This window comes from Dromiciops gliroides, chromosome 3 (assembly GCF_019393635.1).
Source record: "Dromiciops gliroides isolate mDroGli1 chromosome 3, mDroGli1.pri, whole genome shotgun sequence".
Classification (NCBI taxonomy): Eukaryota; Metazoa; Chordata; class Mammalia; order Microbiotheria; family Microbiotheriidae; genus Dromiciops; species Dromiciops gliroides.
In genome coordinates this window covers 661389356-661409097 of record NC_057863.1, presented here as the reverse complement: position 1 = coordinate 661409097, position 19742 = coordinate 661389356, and the positions used below count along the sequence as shown (strand labels likewise).

General features: G+C 45.1%; 1 long non-coding RNA gene and 1 other non-coding gene across 2 annotated transcripts; both read left to right on the top strand.

The window, feature by feature from the left end:
- The first annotated feature begins 1746 nt into the window (after window positions 1-1746).
- On the top strand, window positions 1747-1853 carry LOC122752121. Its single transcript, XR_006355919.1, has one exon. It is a non-coding gene; the product is annotated as a U6 spliceosomal RNA (small nuclear RNA).
- Window positions 1854-9264: 7411 nt separating this feature from the next.
- Window positions 9265-19232, top strand: LOC122749689. The gene is made up of 5 exons (XR_006355695.1): window positions 9265-9406; window positions 11599-11684; window positions 12743-12932; window positions 13694-13773; window positions 19117-19232. It is a non-coding gene; the product is annotated as an uncharacterized LOC122749689 (long non-coding RNA).
- The last annotated feature ends 510 nt before the right edge of the window (window positions 19233-19742 follow it).

The following is a 19742-nucleotide window of genomic DNA, read 5'->3' as shown; positions in this document are numbered from 1 at the left end:
GCCTTTATTTGTATCTCTTTTTGTAGCCCAGTGCCTTGCACATAGTAGGTACTTCATTTTCCTTGAATAACTGGTTGATGGTCAGTCAACAGAAGAATCCCATGTCTCTTTCTGCTCCCCCAGTGAGGCTTGTCCTCAGTCTCAGTCTCACAGTAGCTGGGGAACATGAGGATCTTGGCTGGTCAGAGGAGTAATGACTCTTCCCCCTGGGATTGCTCTTCTTTCCAACTGCTAGATGCTTACAGTTTGAGGATCGTTTTGACAAAGCAGGGTCTACATGATCAAGATGGTCTCTGACCTGAGCTACGTCCATTTTACCTTTTATAACTTTGTTTACCTACTGTCACTTAGTTAAATTCTCATTCTGTCCACCCCCTTTAGGATCCTTACCTGTGTCTGGCAACCAGATCACAATACGGTTTGCAGTAGGTCTGACCAAAGCCCACCACGTTCCACCCCTTGATTGGGGTCTTGGGAAGCCACCTCTGTTCTGGGCCAAAACACTGTGAATCAGGTCAGTGGCTGGGTACAATGTTCTATGCAATATTATTGGGAGAAAACAAAGCTTATTACTAAGATCAATGCTACACTGCAGTCAGTCCTAAGAGAAGCCATCAACCTAGGTCATCCCATGGTTTTTGAGAGAAATGATCATTAAATGACCAAATATGGGGAGATCCAAGATTGTTTCCCTTCATTTGGAGATTAGGTCAAAGGTTAGTCTCTGAATTGCAGGGTGGGTGATGAGATGAAATCTTGTTGCCCCACCCAGCTAGAGAACCTTACTAAGAATTTAATCTGAGGTGAATTCTGGGCCCACTGTGTTCCACTCAATCAGGTCTAATAATAATAATTATAATAATTATATGATAATAAGCATATTATTATAATGATAATATTCATTCTTCTCATTAATTGTTAACCAATCAGAGTTGATTGACACCTTCAGGAACACCCATTCTTTTGTATAAGCTTTGAGTGGGTTCCATGAGGGATCTTTGGCATTCGAGGGTGCCACTGACCCCTTTTATGAATTATTGCTAGCATGATTAATAAAATGATCAATTAACCAGAAACTATGTCTCTTGAACTTTTTATACATCACATTTTGTTATCCAAGTCTTGGGATCTCCCACCTCTCATCCTGGCTCTTAGAGAAGATACTCTTTGACTCCTTCCATGAACACCTCTGCTTCCTGAGGCTACCTAAGAAGCAGCTTTATCTTTATAGCATAGGCAGTCAGTGGTGCCTCTACCACAACCACCTCCTATTAGATTAATCTGCATTGGACCAGACAACACCATCCAAAAGAGAAAGAAAATTTCAAATTGGGTGGTAGCTCATCGGTAATTCATGGGCCTATCTCCCCTGCCTAAGGCACTGCCAAGTAACCTAAGCTTGATCTTCCAATATGGTAGCCACCAGAATGGGAAAAAGGAAAAAAGGCAACATGGTCAGGCTATTCTTTGGAATTATATCCAAGTTATATCCTTCCTATAGTATCACTACTCTTTCATTCCAACAGCCACCATTCAGAATTCCTTAGATTGGGGTTTTCCTAACTTAATTATCTATGGTTCAGGGGAAATACTGGGACCATCCACTCAAAGGGCTTCACCCAGCTGAAACAAAACTTTCAGTTGTCCCGGATTGGTCCCTAAAATAACAGATAAGCATCTACTTTGTATCTGTCATGTATGAATAGCTGTTGGCACATCATCTTCCCCATTAAAATGTAAGCTCTCGTGCTCGCTTCGGCAGCACATATACTAAAATTGGAACGATACAGAGAAGATAAGCATGGCCCCTGCGCAAGGATGACACGCAAATTCGTGAAGCGTTAAAAAAAAAATGAAAATTTAAAAAAAATGTAAGCTCTCTCAAGGCAGGATTGCTTTGGCCTTTCTTTGTAGCACAGTGTCTGGCACATAGAAGATACTTAATAATTGCTTGCTAACTGACTGACTGACCTCACAACGAAGTCTAATCCTGTTCCTGAATAGACAACAACAGGCACAATGGAAAGTGACCAACCGGTATAGAGAGAAGCACAGGGAGGCCAGCTGCAGACTCCAACTGGTTAGGGCTCTAAGATAACAATGTGTCCTTCAGCTAAATGGAATTCTCTCTTTCCCAACCCCTGCCCTCTTCCATTTCATAGTATTCTCCCTTCCAATTGCATCCAGGGAAAACAGAGATACTTATCTCATTTGGATTAAATGAAAAGACATTCCCACTCCTACTTTGCTCACCACAAGGACAAACTCTGTCTGATTAGGTCTTTTATTCAAGTAAAACCAAGCACAAATAGGATGTTCATTGATTAAATCTTCCATTCAAGGACACTCATCAAGTTTCTCATTCAAGTGAAATCAAGGACTTCAGTCTAAAATACTCTCAAAATATCATTTCTTCATAATTCCTAACATAACAGACCCCAGTGCTATGTGCCTTCACAGAGAGGAAGAACCGATATAATTTGGCAGGTGACAAATGGGAGATGAAGAAGGAAGGGAATAAGCATTTATTAAGTGCCAACTATGTTTCTAGGAACTAAACTCCTTATGAACATTATCTCATTTGATTGTCACCACAACTCTGGGAGGTAGGTGCCATTATTATCCCCATTTTATGATTGAGTAAAGTGAAGCAAAGAGTAGTGACTTTCCCAGGGTCACGCAGGTAATAAGTATCTGAGATTTGAACTTGGGTCTTTCTGACTCCAGGCCCAGCACTCTATCCACTGGGCCACCTTGTTGTTGTTTGTCCTTTGTTCTCGAAGAGGACCATGACATCGGGAGTTGATGTCATGACTTGCACTGAATCAAATTTAAGTGAGGGAGGACTATTCAAGGTTACTAACCTCACTCTGGACCACCTAGCTTGAATATGACTTCTAGATTACAAATTAAGGTACTTAAAAAGGTGGTGATTCCTTCAACAGGAATAGTGATGTTAGAAAGTGGGGTATGTTTTAAGGGAAAAATAATGAGCTCTGTTTGGGTCATTCAACTGGAAATGTCCTCTAGGCAGTTGAAGCAGGATTAGAACTCAGGGGAGAGACTGGAGCAGGAGAGTTAGAGCCAGGAATTCTCTATGTGGAGATGACAGTTGAACACAAGGGAGCTGATGAAATCTCCAACAGAGAGTATAAAGAGAGAAGAGAAGGGGCAGCTAGATGGCGCAGTGGATAGAGCACTGGCCTTGGAGTCAGGAGTACCTGAGTTCAAATCCAGTCTCAGACACTTAACACACTTACTAGCTGTGTGACCCTGGGCAAGTCACTTAACCCCAATTGCCTCACTAAAAAAAAAAAAGAGAGAGAGAGAGAGAGAAGAGAAGAGGTCCCAGAAAAGAGCCCTGTTACACACCCAAACGTAACAGCTAGGACAGCAAAAGAGACTGGGAGGAGTGGTCAGAGAGGTAGGAAGAGAACCAGGAGCCATACATGTCACAAAGAGAAAAAAGGTCAATGGGCACAAAGGAAGGATGATTCTGTTCAGTTCTATAAGCAATAAGAGAGGCCAGAGGCTTGTGGACCCCTCAGAAGCCTCACACTCGTGTATCATGCACAATATCTTCAAGAGGAGAGTCGGAAGGCACTGAACACAGCAAGTATCTAATAACAGCACAGAAAACATAATCGATTGTATTTTAATAGGTAGGGGAAATGGTTACTAGTCAGACCACTGACTTTTGGTTTTGGTTTTTTTTGTAGGGCAAGTTAAATGACTTGCCCAGGGTCACACAGCTAGTGTCAAGTGTCTGAGGTCGGATTTGAACTCAGCTCCTCTTGAATCCAGGGCTGGTGCTTTATCCACTGCGCCACCGAACTGCCCCCTTAGACCACTGACTTTTGGGAACCAAGATCCAAAGTAACACCAAGGGGGGCAGCTAGGTAGCGAAGTGGATAAAGCACCTGCCCTAGAGTCAGGAGTACCTGAGTTTAAATTTGGCCTCAGACACTTAACACTTACTAGCTGTGTGACCCTGGGCAAGCCACTTAACCCCCATTGCCCTGCAAAAAAAAAAAAAAAAAAGGTAACACCAAATTAGAAGAAAGAATAAAGATGAGAAATGGCTGTGGTGCACAATTAATTGACCTTCAACCTGATCTTTTAAACAAGCTATTAATTGGGGGTGGGAGGGGAGAATGGTGCAACAGCAATTTAGGGTCAACCTTCATGGATGGCTTAGGTGGAATAATCTCTCTTTCTGCCTACTACTAGTTCACTTTCCTTTTTCATCCTGTGCTCTAAGAGAATCAAGGAGCTATATTGTTTTGTTTGTTTGTTTGTTTTTGTTTTTTAGTGAGGCAATTGGGGTTAAGTGACTTGCCCAGGGTCACACAGCTAGTAAGTGTCAAGTGTCTGAGGCCGAATTTGAACTCAGGTACTCCTGACTCCAGGGCCGGTGCTCTATCCTCTGCGCCACCTAGCCGCCCCTGGAGCTATATTGTTGATATTTCCTTATTAATTACTGAAATTGCAATATCTCTTATATCTGCTGGGTGGTACCACAGTTCACAGAGCCCTGGGCCTGAGTTCAAATTTGGTTTCAAACACTTGCTAGCTGTGAGACGTGGGATGAGTCACTTACTCTCAGTTTCTTCATCAGTAAAATGGAATCTCCCTCCCAGGGTTATTGTGAGGATCAAATGAGATAATAATGTGAGATTAAAATTGGATATTAGATCATAAATCTCCCCTACTTAACCTTTCCCTTAATTTATCTCCCAGACTAGTAAATGGAAGAAGTTTCTGGTTTTCTAGATAGAGCCTTTATTGTATGGTAGTCACAAGGTGATGTTGATTAGAAGGATAGGAAAATAGAAATACAATACAAATCGTCTTAAGTCTAGGCTTAGTCTATATTCTGTATAAAACTCACCAAAACCGAAGGCCACTTTTGGGAAGAGAGACCGAGTCAAGCGCGTGCTGTTAACCGAGAGCTGGGCCAAGTCAAACTCCAGTCCGCGTCTGTCTGTGCAGCGCAGCCAGGAGACCAGCGGAGCAGAAAAAAGCCCCACTTCCGTTCTCTCCTTGCCTTTTCAGCTCGCACCCCGGAAGTCAAGTACATAGCAGGCAGTCTGACATGTGCAGCAGGTGCACTGGCGTGCGTAGCTCATGCCATTGGTCTCCTCCCAGAAAGGGTGGTCCTTAAAGAAAAACTGGCGTCTTTCAGTTATCCTAACCGACTGTTAAAAAAACTTTCATATTTTTTACCACAATAACTAACTACAAAGTTCTTAGCTCAGTGTCTGGTGCATAGTAAATGCTACATAAAAGTTAGCTATTATTATTATCACTTAATTAGCTGAGTTCCCACCCATTTTATTAAAATGATTATTTATAAACAATAAATTGGGGAAACCTCTTTTCCCGTAAGCTTCTGTTCCTCTCTTTCTCCCTCCCTCCCTTTTTCTCTCTCTCTCTGTATAGCAACCTCACCTAATTTTTAGGCCTTAAATAAAAATCAAAGTTACTATACTACTTATTAACAGTGTACCCGAAGGCAGCTAGGTGGCTCAGTGGATAAAGTATCCACCCTGGATTCAGGAGGACCTGAGTTCAAATCCAGCCTCAGACACTTGACACTTACTAGCTGTGTGACCCTGGGTAAGTCACTTACCCTTCCTTACCCCACCAAAAAAATAAAAACAACAAAATTTTTTTTTTTAAAGGGAGGAGGGGGGTGGCTAGGTGGTGCAGTGGATAAAGCACTGGCCCTGGATTCAGGAGGACCTGAGTTCAAATCTGGCCTCAGACACTTGACACTTACTAGCTGTGTGACCCTGGGCAAGTCACTTAACCCTCATTGCCCCGCAAAAAAAACCCAACAACAACAAAAAAAACCCAAAAAAACCCAAAAAAACAGTGTACCCAATAATAAAACAAACATGTGACTAGTTGGGGCAGCTAGGTGGCACAGTTGATAGAACCCTGAGCCTGGAATCAGGAAGACCTGACTTCAAATCTGCCTTCAGACACTTACTAGCTATGTGACCCTGGGAAAGTCACTTAACCCTTTTTGTCTCAGTTTACTCAGCTATAAAATGAGCTGGAGAAGAAAATGGCAAACTTCTCCAGGATCTTTGCCAGGAAAATCCCAAATGGGGTCATGAAGAGTCGGATACAACTAAAAAACAATTGAACAATAACAAAATATGACTACTTATAAAGTATTGGTTGTGAGAAGGATCACAGCCAGTCACCTTTAACCATGAGTACAATGGTTGACTTCTCAATTCTGGAAATATGATCCTACCACTCAGTTCTCTCAAGATACCAATAAAAACCTAGTCTCAAAAATTATATTCATGTTCCCCCGCCCCCCACAATATAATGGTTAAACTCAGTTCTCTTAGAAACTAAGTTCTCTTAGCTCTTGTGTCAAGATAATGGAATGTGAGAGATGAGATTTAACAGATACGAAGGTGCCCACCTGGAGACTGATTTAAACTGATTGAATTGGATAAGGCAACTGACTGCCGAATGGATTACTGGCTGACTTCTAGTTAAGGGCATCTGGCTGGTACTTAAGGGTACTTAGGAAGGTGATTGTTCTCAGAAGCTAACAACTTTGAAATTTGACCACCTTCGGGTCCAGTGAACCAATGAATTTGAATGACACTAGCCAACGAGCTTGAAGAACCTCCCATTTCTGGGAGGGGAACAGGAAGGAGGAAGCAGACACTGGCAAGAGAGCTTGGCCTCTTTTGCTTCGAGAGATCGGTGTGGGGGCAGTTGACTTCAGAAATGGGAGCATAGGAAGTTTAGGATCGCCAGGTTATAGGAAATCTGTTCTCAATCTTTCTCTTTCTTTTACTATCTTTCAATAAACCCTTAAGAAAAACCCTAAACTCGTTTATCAGTGATTTTAGTCAGTTTCCCCCCAAAACTGGGGGAACAGATTAGAACCCACATTTAGAATTTTAAATTACACACTCTTTATAACTCTCTTCAGTCATCATGATTAACAATGTATCTAGAATGACACAAACTCTGACCCCTCACAGACTAATCTTAGAATCATTAAACTGTCCTTATGAAAAATACAATGTCTCGGAGAGATACCTTTCCAATATTCTGGTTCTCTCCCTGTGGTCACCTACAGTATTGCGATAAAACTTGGGAAACTGAGTCACTGAGTCTTGTAATTCTTTTGGGACGACTCACAATCAATTTGACCTCAAATTCCATCCCACATCATTTGGTGCCTCATGTGACTTCAAGTATCAGACTCAGTGGGGTGAGATCTCATTAAGGTAAGTTTGGGATCTGCCTTTAACTCCTGAACCCAGGTTTTTGGCTCATTTGGGAGTCTGGCCGGCTCACCAAAGCAAGTGGGGGTATTATTTCTAGTTAATCTGGGATCAAGCGATTTACCCTGAGGGATTTCTTTTTTTTTTTTCCTGAAAAGGGAAGAAAGAAACTGCCCTGTTGGCAAGACCCAGCAGTCTGGGGGACGCCCTGGATTGGGTTCTTTGCTGTTTTTTTTTTTAGTGAGGCAATTGGGGCTAAGTGACTTGCCCAGGGTCACACAGCTAGTAAGTGTTAAGTGTCTGAGGCTGGATTTGAACTCAGGTACTCCTGACTCCAGGGCCAGTGCTCTGTCCACTGCGCCATATAGCTGCCCCTTCTTTGCTGTATTAATGGACACCCACCATAGACGCAGGTGCTGTGTCAGTAACGTCCGGGAGGTTACGGATGGGTCAGGAAATTTTGACAAATTGGGAAAAGAGAGTAATTGGAAAAGGGAGTAAGGAGAAAATTGGATGTAGCCAAAAAGAAACAAATGACTTTAAGAGAAAGGAGAATTCCAATAGCACTGACCTGGAAAAGAAAATGGGTGGTGTTTTATTGCAATACTGTCTGACCACAGCAACCCCCTCATTTGACTCTTGCATTCCCTGGGACTGAGTATGCATTGTGTTTTCCCCCTCTGTTGCCTCAGAAACCTCAGTCACATTGGGTGGGCCCCCAAGGTCTGAGGTAGGATTTTTCACAGGTGCGGTCTTAGCCCAACCCACCTTAAAGGGACCAGGAAAGAAAACATTCTGCATAACCCCTCAAGTGTATTCTTTTTTTGTTTGTTTGTTTTTTGTTTTTTGCTGAGGCAATTGGGGTTAAGTGACTTGCCCAAGGTCACATAGCTAGTAAGTGTTAAGTGTCTGAGGCTGGCTTTGAACTCAGGTCCTCCTGACTCCAGGGCCGGTGCTCTATCCACTGCACCACCTAGCTGCCCCCAAGTGTATTCTTACAAATTTGGAAAAAGGGAAAAAATTGGACATGGGTGAAAAGAAACAAAGGACTTATTTGCAAGAGAAAGATTTAAGGTATGGCTGTTTGTTTGCTTGTCTGTGTGCAGCTGCTAGCCTGCTTGTTGTCTTGTGCATTTATGTCTGTCAAATGTAATTGTGTTGTACAATCTGTGGGGAACTTTTGGTCGTACCCCCGTAGCCTTTCAGAGCAATGGCCAGGCTCTGAAGGTGGGGGAAGGGAAGTCTTTGACTTCTGTACAAATGTGTGTCTACTTAAGAGTTTTGAATTTTGAATTGGAATGGTTAAACTTCTTTGCTAGGCATTCATAGCCTTAGATGAACATTGTAAAAGCTGATTTGAAAATGCTGCTACTTTGAAATCTTTTGTAATGGAATGGTTAAAAATCAGGAACTATTTGTAATCTGTAAGAGTTTTAAAGAAGTTAGTGAAGCATGACTTGCACTGCTGCTTTCTTTGGCCTCCCCCCCCCCCTTTTCAGGTGCTAGCTGGCTAGCTGGCTGGCTGTGTAGCACCGGAGCGGAGTGATGGGTGAGAGAGAATGTTTAGAAAATCTTAAGAAACTGTCCAGAGTATTTTAAATTATTGGTAAAAACAAAAAGAAAGAAAATTTTGCCATTTTGTACTGACTGTTCAAAGAATTTGGAATCTTGAAAAAAAAAGGGGGGGAGTATATTTAAAGTGCACTGCCACTTTAAGTGCTCACCTACCATTTCAAGGTTTGTGAATTCTGGAAGGAACCAAAGAGTACTGTTAAAGTTTTTAAATTACTTTTAAATTGATGTATATGTGTTAAAATTGTGTTAAATTTGTAATTATGTTAAAATTATTGGAAACAAAGCAATTGATGGTTTTAACAAAAATAGGTCTCATAGTTGTTTCCTCTAAGACAGAGGAAAGCATTGCAAGCTGGTAAATCATTAAACAGAAAAAGGCCTTCTAGATTTAAAAAAAATTTGTAAACTTGCCAGAAAAGAGCTCATTACAAGCAATGATCTTGCTGAGGATTTATAAGGCTGCTTATTGTATAGAAGTAAATTGTAATGATTGATCTTTACACCAGGATAAAGTTTAAACCTGAGAAGAAGGAAGAAAAAAACAAGCAACATGTGTGTGTTTCCTGGTAAATCCTTTTTTTTGCTCATTGCAGTTTCATGAGTAGAGGTTTGCTATTTAAGATAAAATCTTTTGGGACTGTAGTTTATATTGTTTTGAGTTTTGAATTCAGGTATAATTCTTTGGATGGTTAAGCCAGTGATCCAAGTACTGGAGAGAATGCCACAAATCAGTGCCACAAGAGGGAATTTGTGGAGGTATCTGGGAAAAAGCTGAGGACAATTTCGGACTCAATCCGAGGCAGCTCCTTTTGGCTCATTGTGTTCCTACTGAATAGGAAATGTTTCCCCACCTGGCTATCCCTGAATTTGGCTATTACTGTATGACTGGTGGTCACTTGTAACTTTTACCTGAAATCAAACAGAGCTAAGGATGTTTTATCCTGGCCTTATAATCATGTCCCTGATTTTTCATCTATAGCAGATTTCTATAATCAGAGCAAGTCGTCAGTAGAAGAAATGAGCACAATGCAAGTATGTGAGATCTTACTGTTTTTAGTTTAAATGTGTGATCATTTGATATGTCAAACAACAAGGTATATTAATAGTCAGGTTTGCCTTATGCCTGCTAATGCTTACATGGTATTATGATAAGGTTAAGTTAACTGGATATTTTTCTGGTTTAGAAGAAAGTGAAATTCCTCCCCATTCAGATGAGAGGGAGGAAGGTAACTAGGAAACATAGTTATGCATTTCAGGTTTTATCATAAATCTGCCCAGTCAGATCTCTATTATGTGCTACCAACTCCATAGTACAAGGGAATCACAGAGCAGACCTTGCTGCTGGATTAGTTACTAGGTCCATTCACTGGGCAACCCTAGCCCTGGTCCCCTTGTACCCTATTTTGCCCCAAAGGTATCTCCCCTTCCTAACCCAAGGAAGAGATTGTAAATCTTTAGTGTTAACTACCAATTGCTTAAATCCATATGTTTATCTTGGGCTATTTGGATTCTAGAGTTAAAATGCTACTCCCTCTTCTCATATTAGATTTAGAAGAGGAACCTAGAATAATTTTCTTTGCTTGGTCTGAAAAACTGCTGCCCTCACTATTCCTTTTGTTGGGTGACTTGAACATGAAGCTATGATTACAAATTTAACTTTGGTAATGGAGTAAGTTTCTAGTTATACTGCCTTAGGGTTATAAGAATTGGAAGAGTGCTTTAACCCTGCAAATGTGGTCCTGGACTGAGGCGGAGTCTGTATGGTTCAGAACACCTCCTGAAGTTTGAGCTGCTGTGCAGAGATTACCTGGGTGGCTGAAAGTGTTCACAACTGCTTGCTTTGTCCAGTTTTTTTTTTTTTTCATGGAACTCTTAGATTTATTCTGTATTAGGGTCCCTGTTGCCTCTTGGTCTATTTGTAAATCATTTGTATTTTGTGTTGTGGTTCTTGCATTTGTAACACTGGTTCCTACATGTCCCTCAATGCATAAACCCCCTGTGGGCCCTTACTTCGCCCCCACTCAGCAGGAAGCAGTTACAGAAGAAATGATCTTCGTCCTTTTTCCCGGGGTATATGAAAAGGGGGGAATGATGTAGGAGGTGAAAAAAGGGTTAATAGAAAAATCTAAGACCCAAGCTCTAGTAGAGATATTAGCTCTAAAAGGGAGTCAGATCCCAGTTAATGGGTAACTAATGTTAGGTTCTCGTGCCCATAGTGATCAACATCCATAAGGGACCAGAACGGGTCAGGTCAGAATAACAATAAAGGAAAAAGACAACCTATAGAAATTCTAATGAAAAATGATTCTATTTTGAAACTAGCCATGGGAACCAGAAAGAGACATGCGCGGAAAAGGCCAAATTTGTCCCCAGATTCACCTTATGACGTGTAAACCCCCAAAACACACCTCCATGGAAAAAGGGACCTGCCTCGGGGTTTGGCTTAGGACCCCAGGAACTCCAAATTAGGATAAGCCCACCCCTAAAACATCCCTAGGTGGAGAATATTATAATGAAAAGGACAGGCCCTCCCTTGTACCTCCCCAAGGTGGAGATTATTATAATGAGATGGATAATCAGTTTATCCATACTATAAATATAACTGTCTTTCCTTTCCTTATTTGAGAGATACCTTTCCACTATTCTGGTTCTCTCCCTGCGGTCACCCACAGTATTGCAATAAAACTTGGGAAACTGAAAAAAAAAAAAAATACAATGTCTCCTAAAAATACCATAACTGTATCTGTCTTCTCTGTAGGAGAAGCTATTGAGACATTTCCCACCTACAAAGAGAAATGGACAAAAGAACAGATATCCACAGAAGCGGACAGCATTTCCGAAGTCGTAAGTTTAACAAATGCAAATCCTTGCCAGAAGGAGACCAAATAAGCCTAGAAATCAACTCATGCAGATAAGGAAAAATCATTTGACGGGCATTTATTCAATGTTTGCTGTGCGCTAGGCATAGCTCCACGCAGGGAATACAAAGAAAGGCAAAAACATTGTCGCTGCCTTCAAGGGGGTCACAGTCAAATAGAGGAGACAAGCTATAAATCAAGGGCTATCTATACCATACGGAGGGAGCAGTGACAGTTACTTTAAAGAAGGTTCAGGAGATGGGTGGGACCTGGAAGGTGATGTGTGACCTGAGCCTTGAAGACAGGGATGTCACCAGGCAGAGGGAAGGAGGAAAGACATTCTAAGCACTGGGGTGGCAGAGAGAGCAAGCAGGGGATAGCACACAGGCCAGTGTCAGCAGACTACAGATTTCATGGAGGGAAGAAAGGTAAAAGAAGACTGGAAGGGTGGGCAGAGGCGAGGTGCTGAGGGACCTGAACACCAAAGAGAGGGGTCTGTGTAATACATGTGCTCAGGGTTCTGAGGTACCTCTAGCACACACTGGCTGAGCTCCCTCCCATGTTAGGGGGCCAATGACTCGCACCCCGTTTCCATTAACATTGGGTTAATGTTTATAAAGGAATATATACTTAAACAGATTTGGCAAGAACGCAAACATTTCCCTCAACACCTGGGGGGTGTAGTTCTATCCCCCCTTGTTTGGGGGGGAGGTTGGGGAGGGAGTCTGTTCCTACATGACACGGTCCCCACCAAATTCATGTCCAAAGGCCATATCACTGCTGGGTGAGTCCTGCTGGGCTGCAGCCCTGACTGCCACCCCCTACAATCACTCCTTGCTCCTCCGAGCTTCAAGGCCGAATTGGATACCAAAAGCTTCAGGGGCTCTCAGTTCTGATCAAGGTTGGAGACTCCACTCCCTGTATCTAGAGTGGGAAAGAACAAATGAAAAGGGAAAACTCAGGCTGTTTCTTGGGGGTCTCTGGGTGGTGGGAGGTAGGGGAGGCCTCTTGACTCTTGGCCTTACAACATGGTTCTCTCACCAGAAGCTACCAGGGAAGGTCACTTTGGTCCCCCCAGATGCAGAGGCATCCAGAGACATCTGGAACTGATTGATGCTGATGGTACTGGCTACTGAAGCCACCCATGGGGAAGGACAATTGGAACCAGCTCCAGAAAGCCCCAGCATGCTCCTGTCATCAAGATTCTCCCAGAAATTTTTCCATGACTACTCATGTATAACTTATTTTGAATTGATTGAGTTCTTGTGGGTGGGGGGTGGTAATGGAGGGGAGAAGAGAAGTTGGAACACAAATGTTTTAAAATATTGATGTTAAAGGAGCAGCTAGGTGGCGCAATGGATAGAGCACCGGCCCTGGAATCAGGAGTACCTGAGTTCAAATCCAGCCTCAGACACTTAACGCTTACTAGCTGTGTGACCCTGGGCAAGTCACTTAACCCCAATTGCCTCACTAATTAAAAAAATATTGATGTTAAAATTTTGTTTTTACATATTTTGAAAAATAAAATTCTATTCAGAATAAAAAAAAAAAGATTCTCCCAGAAGCAGGTGGATCCCTGCTGTCCTCCACAAGGAGACACAAACTGCTGGGGGTCTACACATGAACTAAACTTCCTCCCCTCCCATTACATGTAATATTAGAGATAGCTGTGTAATACACTGGATGGAGTTGCAGAATTTCGGAGTCCGAAAGACCCCAGTTCAAATCCAGCCTCAGACACTTAACTGTGTGACCTTAGGCAAGTCATTGTACACCTGTCTCCTTCAGTTTCTTTAACCTAAAATGGGGACAATAACAGCCCTTACCTCACAGGCTGACTGTGAAGATCAAATGATATAATATTTATAATCTGCTTTGTGAACCTCAAAGTGTTTTATAAATGCTAGCTGCTGTTGCTGTTGCTGCTGATGTTTTATTCATTCCTGGGGGTAATATGGAACTACCGGAATGTGACATGTCAGATCTCCCCTTTAGGAAAATCACTGGATGGAGGATAACTGGAGTGGGGAGACTTGAAGCTGGGAGAACAATCACAGGCCATAGCACCAGGCCAGGTGAGAAGTAATGAGGATCTGACTGAGTGAGGTGAGAATCCTCGAGGGAAGGGGATGCGGACCATTGATGCACAGGAGGATGGCAAGATGAAGCAACTGGCTATGTGGGATAGACAGTGATGGCCGAGGGCACGAGCACTGAGAGGAGCAGGGGCGGGGGACGGTTTGGGGAAAGGGAGTGAATGCCTTCGTCTTGGATGGCCCAACAGATGCCCAGAGATGCTGGCTTGGAGCTCAGAAGAGAGACTAGGGCTGGAGAGATGGATCCAGGAAATTTAACTATGGGAGCTGATGAGATCGCCAATGGAGGAATGAGAAAGAAAACCAGAGATAGTGCCTGGGGGCCACCCACAGGCAGGGGGCAGGATGAGGATGAAGAGCCAGCCAAGGAGGCTGAGAAGGGGTCAGACAGGTAGGACGACCACGCAGAAAGCCATGTCAGGAAAGAGTCCAGGATGAGAAAGTGGTTCATGGTGTCAAATGCTTCAGAGAAACCAAGGAAGGAGGAAGTGAAGGAGGACTGAGATGGGGACACTCATTAGATTTGGCAGTTGAGGGGTTATTGGTAGCTGCAGGGAGAAGCCAAATTACAAAGGGTTTAAATGTGTGTGAGAAGAAAGAACGGGATGCCCAAGTGGAAATTACTTTTTTCAAGAAGCTTGATGAGACAGGAAAGAGAGATCTAGGATGGAGGGCCTGAGAAGGGGCAAGACTTGAGAATGGGGAAGACCTGGGCATGTTGGTGGGCAGCAGGAAAGGACTGAAGAGATGGCTCAAAGGGCAATCTGAGAAGATGGGAGGGGAGGAGATCCAAGGCGTGTGGCGAGGGGGCCACCCCCCAGAGACTGGAGCGAAGGAAGATGGAGTGGGGAAGAGCTTAAAGAGATGGGAGATGAGACAGGAGAAGTGGAAGCTCTTAATGTGACCTGATTTCTTTTCTTTTCTTTTTTTTTAATGAGGCAGTGGGGGTTAAGTGACTTGCCCAGGGTCACACAGCTAGTAAGTGTTAAGTGTCTGAGGCCGGATTTGAACTCAGGTCCTCCTGACTCCGGGGCCGGTGCTCTATCCACTGTGCCCCCCAGCTGCCCCCTGATTTCTTTTTCAGTGAAGGAAGAAGCAAAGTCTTCAGCTGAGAGGGTGGGTGGAGACTCAAGGGGAGACAAGGTTTGGAACTGCCAGCCGGAGAGGTGCAGAAGCATGACCCTGCTGACCTGGAGGCCAGATTCAGGTTAGATGATGGGAGGAATCCAGGCTTGGGATTTGGCAAGGAGTGACTGGTGATAAGACAAGGAAAAGAAGCAAGGGATCTAAAAACAAGGCACAGGGAGGTGGTTTACCAACAGGTCAAAATTCCAAGGCAGGAGTGTTGCCGATGTTGAGGTGATGGCTTGGGAAAGCACTAGGGAAGGGGGGCCAGGATTGGCAGTCCCCGTGAGGATGAAAAACAGGGTGAGGAGTTGAAAGGTGCCAGGCGGGATGGGATGATGAAAGATTATGACCAGAGAAGAGAATTTCAGAGATCACCAACAAGAAAGCGGAACATTTGCTGGGGATGGGTGGTGAGAGCAAGGGCATGGCCTCTGTGTGTGGCTCTGGTAGTAGAGGAGTAGAGGTCACAGGAAGTGAGTTGATTGAGGAACTGGGAATTAAGAGCATTTGAGGAAATGCTTGTTGAAAGCCAGAAGTGGGCTGGAGACTATGAGCCAGGCACTGAGCCCATGGAGGGAGGGAGGGAGGGAGGAATGAAGGGGAATGATAGAGACAGCAGCTCGATTTGGACAGGATGCACCTCTAAGAGGGGAGGTTGCTAGATGGTGGGCGGTAAGGTCTGAATGAGGACCCGGGAATATTCAGACTCCTATACCACAACCAGGGTTAGCTTGGTGGCGCAGTGGATAGAGCACTGGCCCTGAAGTTGGGAGGAACTGAGTTCAAATCTCATCTCAGACACTTACGAGCCGTGTGACCCTGGGCAAGTCACTTTACCCCAATTGCCTTCAACATCTGGGGCCATCTCCACTGATCTGTATCTTGCCACTGGCTCTGGAGAAGAGACTTAGGTTGATGACCTTGCATAGCCAGCTCTCCCTTAAATCCTATGAAGTGCAAGTCCTGGCATCACCCCGATGTCACGGTCCTCTTTGAGAACAAGTGACAAATAACAACTGTGATTAGTGAGTTATAGATTTGATAGAAAGTGTAGAAAAATTAGCCACAGAAGCAATGTCATCAAGATGAAGTCTAACCTCTGTGGACAGAAGATGGAAAGAGTTAAAAAGATTTCAGAGGGGGGCAGCTAGGTGGCTCAGTGGATAGAGCATCAGCCCTGGAGTCAGGAGGACCTGAGTTCAAATCCGGCCTCAGACACTTAACACTTACTAGCTGTGTGACCCTGGGCAAGTCACTTAACCCCAATTGCCACACTAAAATAAAAAAAATTTAAAAAAAGATTTCAGAGGGAGGTCTGTTCCTTAATTCTAGAGTACCTGCTCCAGAGAGCACAGTAGAAGGGACAGGAAGATCTAGAGTGGGACCTAGACAGGAGCTTGAGGGGCCTGGGATGGGCAGTTGATTGGACAGTCCATACTGGTGGTCAAGCCATCCACAGATCTTGGATGGACACTGTGGGCCCAAAGCTAGCAGACCCCAGTAGAGAGCTCCATTTGGCAGGGGTAATCAGGCAATTGGGGTTAAGTGACTTGCCCAGGGTCACACAGCTAGTGTCAAGTGTCTGAGGTCGCATTTGAACTCAGGTCCTCCTGACTCCAGGGCCGGTGCTCTATCCACTGTGCCACCTAGCTGCCCTGAAAGAGCTCCATTTTGACAAACATCTGAGTGACAGAGGAGACGCTGAAAGCAGGGAGACTTCAGAGGAGACTGTGTAAGTGGAGAAGAGGAGAAATGGGAGGAAGATTTCAGGGCAAGTAGCAACACGATTGGATGGTTTATTGGTATGTGGGGTTGAAAGTAGAGGGAAAAGTCACAGATGATTCAAAAATGGTGGAACTAGGTGACCCGGATCGCCAAGTCCTCAGAAAAAAGGGATGTGGAAGTGGGCCGGGCTTGGGAAGAGAGAGGAACTCAATTTTGGACATACTGAATTTGCAAGCATCCCCAGGCCACTGGTCATGTGGGAAAGGAACTTAGGAGAAAGACTAGGGCCAGAGGTCAGGATGGGATCCCTGAGGAAGAAGGTGTGGAAAGAAAAGGGAAGAGAGACTAAGACAGAAGCTTTGAGGTCAAGAGCAAAGGGAAGAAGAGTGGTGAACGGGCTACAGCGGTGAGAGGTGGAGCGTCATGGGCCAGTGGAGCCGACCACGGAGTGCCAGTCGCCAGTGATTATCAGCAAACATTAAGCACTGGCTGTTTGTTAATAGTGGCTCACATTTGTGTATTGCTTTTAAGAGCCGTGTGAATGATCCCCATTTACAGATGAGGAAACTCGGTCTCCAAGACAGGGTGTTCCATTTCACGGGTCAAAGCAGCTTTGAGGTAGAATTTAAGCTCAGACCTTGCTACTCCAAGTGAGGTCTGGACAGGGAGGGAACGGAGCTGGGAAGGGCCTGAGATGTCCTAGTCCCATCTTGCTTAGCCTCTGTTAGAAGCTGAGGGGAAGGAAGGAAATAAGCATTAAGTACCTAATTAATCTGTGCCTAGCCCCATACTAAGGGCTTTGCAAATACTGTCTCAATTCCCAGGACATTGAGTCAGGGATGAAGTGACTCACTCGAAGTTACACAGCCAGAAGGGGTCTGAGGCTAGATTTGAATTCAGCTCCTCTTGACTCAAGGTCAAGGCACTCTTTGTGCCTTGTATCTGCCTCAGGGCAAAATCAGAGACTACCTCAGCCGTCTTGGTAATGCACAGGTGCTCACAGGCAAGGGCAACTGGTTCACATTGATACTAAGATGTGTCAGGGTGCTGTACTTGGGCATGCCACGAGGTGGTGCTCCAGCTTGCGACTGAGTACGTGTGGGCACAGGGTGCCGGGAAGGATGCTTGTGCCAGCCTTTTCCTTTAGCTGAAGCCCTGGCTCCTATTCGTGGGTGTGATTGCTCCAGTCGGGTTCCACAGGGAATTGGCAATTGTCTCACGGCGCTCCATCCCCTCCGGCCCCATTGAGGACTCTCACCCTAACCACAAAGCTAGAGGATCTGGGTGGGCAGTTCCCAGTGGTAGATGCTACCGGGGGGTCTTTTCCCCACACGGCCGCAGCGCCTGCATGAGTTGGCCCCTTCTATGTCTAGCATCCCTCACAAACCACAGCGACACTAGACCACCTCAGGCAACTCTGCTGAAGCGGGGTCCTCAGGCACTATCCCAGACCCTTTGTGGTGCCCAGACACTCCAGGAAATTGCAGAGGGGAACCCCACGCTACCCCTCACCAAGAGGTGAGACCAGAATCCAAATTCCCCTCAACACCCCCAAACAACTGCTTGTGCAGCTTTTCCAAGACTATCTCGAGTAACAGTTTCTCTCACACGCACCCCCATCCCACTGCTGGACAGCTCAAATTGGTAGGAGGCACCTGGATGACACAGTGGAGAGTGCTGGGTCTGGAGTTAGGAGGTCCTGAATTCAAATCCAACCTCAGACGCTTACTAGCTGGGTGACCCTGCTTGCTTCGTTCTCCTCATCTGTAAAATGAGCTGGAGAAGGAAATGGCAAACCACTCCAGCATCTTGGCCGAGAAACCCCCGAGTGGGGTCATGAAGAGTGATAAACCACCAGGGGACAACTGTTAGGAAGCATCAGGGCCAGGGGATCCCCTATTAGATTGGCACAAGCTATCTTGGGCCATTTTTTCTATCTCCAGAACTTCAACTTCGCACTTGGCACACAGTAGGTGTTTAATAACGGTTGAGTTGGGAGGTCAATTGGAGATGGGGCCGTGTTTGGGGTAGACTTGGGATGTTAGGACTAGAGATTGACTGGCTTCAGTTAGTGGCCAAGTGTTGGAATTAGAAACAGGGCAAATTGGGATCCTGATGGGATCAGGCGAGGGGTTAGAGAAAGTCAAAACCCGACAGTCTATCAGCCTTTTCTGTGCCTGCCTGCGCCACACTTGTCTCTGAGTTTCGAAGTTCAGTTTCCCTATCAAGACGCCAGAAGCCTGCCATTGTAAGGGTTGTTTCCTTAATTGAAGGAAATCTGTTATTTTGCCCACACTGACTGTCCTTCAAGGCTGGCGATGCCAGTGGATGCAGCCAAGGAACTTTCGTGAGGGACAGGATGGAAGGAGGGGCTACGGCCAATCCCGCACTCCCAACCTGCAGCCAATCATATCACCCCCACACCTACCATGCCACTGGTTTCATAAGCAATTGTGTTTTCCTCTCTAGGGTGCTGTCTTCCGGAAGCTCCTTTTGTCTATCCTCATTCGGGGTCTTTGGGCATGCCGTGAAGCAATAGACCCCCTTTTATTGGGAATTGCTAATACCTTACCAATAAATTGGACACATGCATAAGTCTGTGCCTCAGTTTACCTTGATTTCAATCACGACTGGATCCTGATGTCTGTGGGTTAAGTTGGGGTTGCCATGAAAAGGGCGGGGTTCAAATCAGGGGTAGAACTGGAGTAAAGCATGACATTTGGCATAGAGGTTAAGGATTAGAGGCAAGTGGGAGGAGGGTGGGGCAGGGGGTAGCCCCCAGATTAAGAGGCAGAGGTTGGAGTTGGAGTCTAGGGCCAGACGGAGGGCCGAGGTTAGGGAAGCTAGACGCGACTGGGCAGGCTGAAGGTGGGGGTGCGTCCTGCAGGGGAGACATCACCCAGCGGCCACGGCAGAGACTAGGGTTCCAGCCGGGCTTGCAGTCTGAGCAGACAGGACTGGGGCACAGTGAGAAGCCAGGCCAGGGATGCCCATCCCCTGCCATGCCATCCAGGAAGCTGCAGAGGCCGGGCTTGGGCAAAGTTCCATCCTGGCATCTCCCCGGGGGGCTCTTTTCTCCTCAGGTCCTTCCCTTC